Source organism: Macaca fascicularis, chromosome X (assembly GCF_037993035.2).
Source record: "Macaca fascicularis isolate 582-1 chromosome X, T2T-MFA8v1.1".
NCBI lineage: Eukaryota > Metazoa > Chordata > Mammalia > Primates > Cercopithecidae > Macaca > Macaca fascicularis.
Window position 1 is genome coordinate 8,509,873 of NC_088395.1, and position 8,389 is coordinate 8,518,261.

The 8,389-nt window shown below is 39.4% G+C and overlaps 1 pseudogene; it reads right to left on the reverse strand.

Annotated features, from left to right (window-relative positions):
• Positions 1 to 3,464: 3,464 nt before the first annotated feature.
• Positions 3,465 to 3,849, reverse strand: LOC102124171 (anaphase-promoting complex subunit 15 pseudogene; annotated as a pseudogene).
• Positions 3,850 to 8,389: the final 4,540 nt, after the last annotated feature.

Consider the following 8,389-nt stretch of genomic DNA (forward strand, 5'->3'; position numbering starts at 1 on the left):
GTATTCCATCAATATATGTATAAAAGTTATCTGGAGAAACAGAACCAATAATAGGTAGGTAGTTGGTAAGTAGACAGATGATAGGCAGGTAGATAGATAGGACACATGGATAGATAGATAAATGATGGATAGATAGATGACAGATACATAGATGACATATATATATGTGTATATATATATATATTTTTAAAAATTGATTCATCCAGTTTGAGGGGATGATAAGTTGGAAATCTTCAGGGCAAGTTGGCAGTCTGGAGATTCAGGTAAGATTAGATGCTGCAGTCATGAGTTTGAAAATTAGAAACTGTGGAATTTCCCTGTTGCAGCAGAATGTCTTTTTCTTTGAGAGACCTCAGTCTTTGCTCTTAAGGCCTTCAACCAAATAAATAAGGTCTACCTACATAATGGAGGATAATCTGATTCACTTAAAGTCGAATGCTTTAAATATAATCATGTCTAAAATACACCTTCACAGCAACATCTAGACTAGTGTTTGGCCAAACAGCTGGTCAAGCCCAGTTGACACATGCAACTAGCCATTGCAATACAACTAAAGTCAGCCACAAGGGGAAAGACAGACCCTACCCTGAGATATTTCAGCGGATCCACACAAGACGATGGAGGAAATAGGGCCAGGGGAAGTGCATATTCCCTCTTCCAGCTACTCATCATAATAATTCAGCTGCTCAATCAGTATTTACTGAGGTCTCAGATGAGCTAGGAACTGTCCTGGGTGCTTCAGACACAGAAGTGAACGAAACAGAAAGGCTCCTTGCCTTCAAGGAACTGACAGTCAAGACCAGGGGTCAGTGAACTATAACCGGGAGCAGGTCTGGCCTGCTGCTTGTTTTTGCAAATAAAGTTTTATCTGGATAGAGCCATGCCCACTCGTTTACATGTTTTGGTTGCTTTCATGCTCCGTCAGCAGAGATGAATAATCACAACAGCAAAGACTAAAATATTTCCTCTCTGGCCCTTTACAGACAAAGTTTGACAATCCCTGGTGCAGGCCTTTGCATAGCAGGTCAGTGAAGCCTAAGGGACTCCCTTTTTTCATTCTATTGACAAATACCATAGGTTGACTGCTTCTTCGGAAATAAGTAAAGTGAAAATGAACATGGAGCTTTTAAAATCTCAAGAAAGGAAACTTCTGGTAGCAAAAGTGTTTACTATAGAAACTAGAACAAAAACGTTTAAGAATTACATCTCCTGCTAGAATCGAGAAGGGAGGCTCCTGTGACAAAGAAGCAGAAAGTCTCTTTTTCTGCAAGAGAACAAGTGAAAATGGAAAACATAACAGAATGAGATGCAAATACCAGCAGAGGTGAAAACATAAACTCAGAGATACAGGCCATATCGCTTTCAAGGAAACCAAAATTACAAAAGCAGAATAAAGCCTGCACTGGATAGCAAGAGATCCAAACTGGCATAAAGAAAAAGCTAAATCAATGGAATAGATAATGAGATACTCTAAGGATTCAGAGAAAAAGAACAAAATACATGAAAAATATAGGATAGGAACAGAGATTGGGTATAAAGAAATTGATTTTCTCTGGAAGCTACCAGAATAATTGAAAAAGAAGCAATTACAGCTTTTATTATGTAACTATTATGCCCTAGGTATTGCGGTAAGCACTTCACATTCATTATCAATTTTCTTCATTGCAACAATCCTTTGAGACACAAACTAATTTATCCATTTTTTAAGTGAAAAATGCAAGGAGTATGGGAAGCTTGTAAATTACCCATAGTTAGCTACTCAACAGATAAACCAGAAATCAAATCCTGGGCTGACTAAACTTAACACCTGATATTCCATACCCCTAATGAAAGAAACGAACAATGAAAATTTTACTCAAGGGAAAAAAATGACCCAACTTTGTAGATCAGTATGATTGACCCTCATCGTGTACCAAGCAAAGTAATGATGAGTGATTTAGGTGCACAAACATGTCACTGTTTTTCAAAACAAGGAAAGATCCTCTACATTTAGGGATGATTACAGACACCCTGGAAGACAATAACATCGTGAGCAAAACCCACAAATGCATTTTCAGGCTACACTAACAAGAATGAATCATTTGGCTGAAAGAAAGGCAACGATATTCTACACCTGTCAAGCCACATCTAGAATAAGGTCCAGTCTAGGAACCATTTTTAAGGACTTTCATAAGCCTTCAAACTTAGAAAGCAACCAGCTGGACACATCTTTGGGAAGTGTTCAAGGGAAGCGTGCAGGCAGATGCTGATCACACCTCGAGGGGAGAAACACCCAGGCAGTGGTGGGGGATACATGAGCAGGTGAGGGCTCAGGTGCCTTCCACTGAAGACATTCCAGGAACTGACTGCTCCAACTGATGTTTGACTCGAGCTATACATGCGCAAAGCAGGATTCAATAATCTTTTATTGTTGCATAAACAAGGTTCAAATGACTTCCTGGGCAATGAAAGCAAGCTCATGCTTGACATATTGGAGGAAGTACTATTTCATTGTTTTTGTTTTATCACTGTTCTGTGGCTTATAGAATAGCTGGGCTATTGCAATCATTATTGTCATTTGGGAATTATTATTTTACAAACTCGGCAGAAAAACATGATCATAGTCTAAAGATAGCTGTCTAAAGCCACTCTGAATTGCCCCTTGAAGGGTTTTTGGATGCTTATGACAGCTGAGTAAAAACTTAGTCCCAATAAAAATGAGCTCTTAAGAGGACAAGAGTAGCCAAAAGAAACAAATAAATATGCAGGACACAGTTTCATAATTTGTGCTGCTCTTGAATAGTAATACAGAATAATCGAATGGAATACATTATAAGTTTTATTCAGAACATGCTAAAATAATAACTATTTTATGAGTACCCATTAATGTCAATTATTATTCATTATTAATACTTCACCACCAAATTAAAAAGATATGGCTGTGCTGCATTCTCCTACACTTGTTTCTTTCTAGGGTATTATGATAAGACTCAATTGCTTCATAACTAATTAATGATCTAGTGCAACTTGGAAATAAAAATTGAAAACTAAGTACCAGATATTAAAGTTGATATGAGATGACATTCTCTTGTGCTCTCAGGGTGTTTATCAAATTTTGATTAGTGGTAAATATCTGATACTCTTCCTAAGATCTTCTTTCAAGTTCCAAGTAGGTTGTTTTTTTTTGGGGGGGGCGTGGATGTGGGGAGGAAATCACTCCTTTGTCTTTATTAAAGAAACGTAGAAAGAGACCAGATCTGGCAACCAAGAGGTGAGGTACTGTCCGGGAAGGTGGAGTGGGCTCAGGCTCTGTGGATTTCAAGTGCAGACTGATGGCCTGGGAGAGGCCAAGGAGACCAGATCCTGGTAGCAGCTGAGGAGGTGCCCAAGGGCACTTTCAGGCACTGGGGCCATCAGCTTGTTCTGTGGGCAGGGGTTGGGGGTTGGGATGCAGCGTAGGTTGGGCTGGACTGGAATCTCCCTGAGGGCACCCTGCCTTGTCTACCTAGATCATCCACTGGTCCTGATCCTGTTCTTTGCCTTCCATGTCCACTTCATTGATCTCTCTGTCATCAGGTGACTAATTGTAGTCATTCATCTTGTTCATGTCCTGCATGTCCTCATCATCCTCTAAGTCCTCTTCACTACCCTCATTGTCTTCATCATCCTCCTCTTCCTCATCAACATAGTGCTCTGAGGCTGATTTGCCAATGGGAATCAGGTTGTTGTCTTTCTCTGCGATGCTTTGGAGCCAGGTCTAATGCTGCTATTCCTGCTGCTGCAGCTCTGTCTCTTCCACACAAGGTCGATCCAGATTAAACCACAGTGTCTCAGTCCCACAAAGGGGACTGAAGGAAACAAAGTGGACATGGTTCCTAGACTGGGTTTGAGTCCTGGCTCCACTACTTACTAGCTGTTTGATCTTGGCCGAGTCACTTAACCTCTCTGGGCCTCAGTGTCCTCATCGCACCAGGGGCTGCAGCCAGTGCAGACCCGGAAGCGCTTCACCAAGCCTGAGTGGAAGAACCCACCAGAATCAGGGACTCACCCCCAAGCAGTTTTATGTGATCATCTAATCCTGTTATTCTGATTTTGAAAAAGAGAGACAACTCAGCAGAGCCGTTAATGTCAAAGCTTTTGCTTATTTCAATATATTAATCTAATGGGAAAATCTCTAGAAAGTTGTAGATATTCATGTCCCTGCAAACAGTTGCATCACATCTAAGGTCTTTCTTAGGAGAAGAATGTGAATTTCTTATTAAAGTTTTTCCTCTTGAAACCCAGAGGGTAAAAGTTCTATATATTTGGATACATAGATTTTAAAAAGTGTTGGTATTCTCCCTTAAACCTCACAAAAGTCCTACAGAGTAGCTACCTTTAATTCTCTCATTAGAGATAAGAAAATTGAGACTTGAACATTTAGTGAGTTTTCCAAAGGCTAACAGTTTTCAAATTGCAGATCCGGGCCCGAAAACATTGGCAAGATTCACTTCGCTCCACCCTGCTGAAGCTGTTACCAAGAGAAGAAGCTTTTACCATTAGAAGATCTAACTCCACCCAAATGATTTCTTAGCTTCCTTCTCAGAGGTAAGCGTGGAGAGTAACACTCAAGTTGATTAGGAAATTTAAGATGCACTTTATGTAATTTTCATTTGGAAGGCTAACTTTTCCCAGCCTCACAAACATGAGAAGATTATTTGGTAGGTTATGCTGGGTGAATATGGGACTTGTGTCTGAAATGGCTTTGTTCCTTTTTCAGAAGCATTGCATGAAATAGACATTTGATAATACTGGATATGTGGACTAATTTTTGTAGTTGAACCTCTATTTGCAGGATGTGTTGACGATTGTTGAGTGTCCTTCTCTGGACTCTTAGCTGTACAGTGCTAACAAATAAAATTTGTCCATCTAATCCATTTAGTTTAGCAAGTGATCAATGGAATGAAAAAAAGTCAAACTGATTGACTAATTTTACTAAGTAACCAACTTCTCTTTTCAGTTCAGCAACCAGTCAGTTCACTTTAACCCTTTGGCTCCTGCGTGATGCAGACATGAGCCTCTGCTCTGCAGACAAGGACTTAGTCTAACAGCCCACTCTCCTTTAGGGCTCAGGCTTGCGATGGAAAAACAGCAATTTGCCCTCCTTTGGACATTTTGATAAATGATAAACATATTCATCCCAAACCTCGAAATTATTGCTGAATTTTTTTTAAGCTAGCAACACAAAATTCGAGCCCTACATTCATCAAATTCAAGGCACAAAACCTCACAGAATTATAAAGTCCACCCAATCAATGGAATTCAGAGCTAAGAATTCAGCCACTAAATGGCATGATTGCTGTAATTAGTCGAATGGTATAATTATAGTAAACACATGATAAGTTGCCACTGAAGCACATAATTGCACAGCATAATGGTATTATTATGATTTCTGATGATATAATATGATTTGGATGTATAACAAATTCCCATAACAATATTAAAACATTTTTCATTTGTGCATTTTCTTAGTACCTGATTTGGATTTTTTACATTATGGGAGTTTAAGTCAAAGACAGGAAATCAGACCACGTTTTCAATGAAAGAAAAATAAGTTATTATTCAACATAATACCTTGTTGAGAATGTGGTTAGAAAGAGATAAAGGACTTAAAGTATGAAGTCAGTCATTAGGATAACCCTAAACAGGTATTATAGTTAATGGTTACAATTCAAGAAAACACCTGTACAAACATGAATGTTATTTCATATCTATTCTATGTCCCAGGAATTAATCATTTTACTTTGAATTTATCATGAAAATAAGCTTTCCCAGGACACAACACTGTCCATACTATCTTTGTTTTGTTTTTGTTTTGTTTTGTTTTGTTTTTTGAGATGGAGTTTGGCTCTGGTTGCCCAGGCTGGAGTGCAATGGCGCTATTTTGGCTCACTGTAACCTCTGCCTCCTGGGTTCAAGCGATTCTCCTGCCTCAGCCTCCCGAGTAGCTGGGATTACAGGTGCCTGCCACCACACCCAGTTAATATTTTGTATTTTTAGTAGAGACGGGGTGTCACCATGTTGGCCAGGCTGGTCTTAAACTCCAGACCTCAGATGATCCACCTGCCTCGGCCTCCCAAAGTGCTGGGATTACAGATGTGAGCCACTGCGCCCAACCTATCTTTGGTTTTAACGTCCCTAGGAGAAGACAATGTTTTCAAGTCATGTGCACATTGGTTATATATGTGTTGTTGTCCTGAATTTTTTTTAGATGTAGATTTTGTATGATCAAAAGCATTTTTATTTCATAGAATTTGGGAATTGGAAGAATTCTTAGAGAGTTGAGATGCATAGTTCAGGAATTCGTGGACTTATTTCATTGAAGGTGCTGGGTGTATAAGTGGAAGTACATTCTTCTTGGAAAGGGATTTTTATCATGGTCATTAGTGGAGTTGTGAAACCAGAAAGGTCTACCTGGGAGATTCTACCATCCGCCTCTATTGGGGCTGAAATCTTCTCCACAAATGCCCATCAGGTCTTTATTCCACTTCAGCTTCAACCTTCGTAGTAAGGAGGCTCTAACTGATCTGTAAAGTAGAAACCATGAGTTCTCTGCCTACCAACCTGCTAATGCAGTTTACCTTTCTTTTTTAAACAATGAAGCATAATGTTTCTTTTTATTAAGGATACAGTTCACAAAACCTCCTAGCCACACATTGTCTAACAGAACTTTCCATGATAATGGAAAATTCTCTACCTGCACTGTTCAGTAAAGTAGCCACTAGCCATATGTGGCTGTGGAGCACTTGAAATGTGGATGATGCATCTTAGGGACTGAATTTTTAAACTTAACTTAATGATAATTAATTTATATTTAAATTTAAATAACCATAAGAGTGGCTATCGTATTGAACAGCACAACCCTGCACATTGTTTTTCTATGCAGGCTCCTCTTCAATGCTATTTTACTCACTTACAACACTGTACATTACATTTTATCAATTTACACATGTAGTATTGTATTATCACCTAAGCAAATATACAGCTTTAAGCATTATAAAAGTTCAATAAATATTAATGGTGATCAATAAATGGAATCATTACAGATAATGAAATAGCATGACAAAACATAAGAGATAATTAGAATCAGTCTTACTTTTATTGACAAAGACAGTCCATGAAATTGGGAGCCATGGTCACATCATGGTATAGGTTTTCATGATTTCAAATTATTTTGATGAATTTCACACTTGATATTTATCTAAAGTTAATTCAAGATTTTCCTATTTGACCTTTCCCTGCCATGAATATTGATGGGTTTTACTGTAGTGTGAATTTCCAAGTGTCTTTCTTTTCTTGTACCCTGAAGATTCAGATTTTAGGATGCATTGTTTATTGCTTAATTTCATTGCACCTCTAGAGAAAGGAGGAGAGATCATTTCATCCTAAAGCTTGCTATGAGAAAGATAAGACACAGAATACAGAACCACAAAGGAATTAAGAATTCCATCCTGCTAGAAAACAAAGTCCATGAACTGGGAACTCAATTATTATTTTGAATAACAGTTCAAAATTTTTTTCTCTTATTTCTTTCAACAAAAACTGCTCTTGACTTAGAGATACAAGAGTGCACTAAAACGCAGATCCTGCCCCACGTAAGCCCAGGCAGAAGAGGTGCTCAGAGCTGGAGCTTAGAGTTAATGACAGGGAGCTAATCTATCCCAAGAGCAATAGAAACCAACAGTAAGACTATCAAGGACGGGGTGGGGAAGTGGAGGTAGAACATGACTCATCCGGCATGTTGAAAATGACCTTTCTAGCTGTATGGGGACAGGGGCTGGAGGGCCGAATGTTTTCATGCTTTCTGCTCATTGTCCAGGCAGGAAGAAACTGCACATTGCCCCCGAGAGATCAGAGCGCAGATGAAAGACTTGGGTGTACTTGAAGAATATTCAGAAGGTAAAGTTGGCAGGGCTTGGAGAAGGAATGTGAGTAACAAGGAAGATGCTCACCACGGATGCTGCCAGGTTTCTGGTGTGAACTGTGCTGTGGAGCTGCCACTCGCTGTGAGCAAAGCCATTGCCATTCTCAACAGGGCAGAGATGAGTGCTCAAGGGAGCTGGAAGTTGCAGAATCAAGCCAGCGCTGGAGAACCAAGTGTTCATTGTTGTGGAGTAAAGCAATCTTTCCAGAATCACAGAGGTGTCAAAAATACAGGAAGAGCTTCCTTTTGGTTTTTTTTTTTGGGGGGGGGTGGTTAAACACAATATACATGATAAATCGTAATCATTCATTTTCTGCTTTTGGGGGGTCTGTTCAGTTTGCTGATAGCACTTAGCCTGTGCCTCTCTCTGAGAAACTACGTTGTCCATGGCTTAAAAGATTATCAAGTTCAAGATAGAGGCTGCCTGGTGGACATGCTTCCAACTGT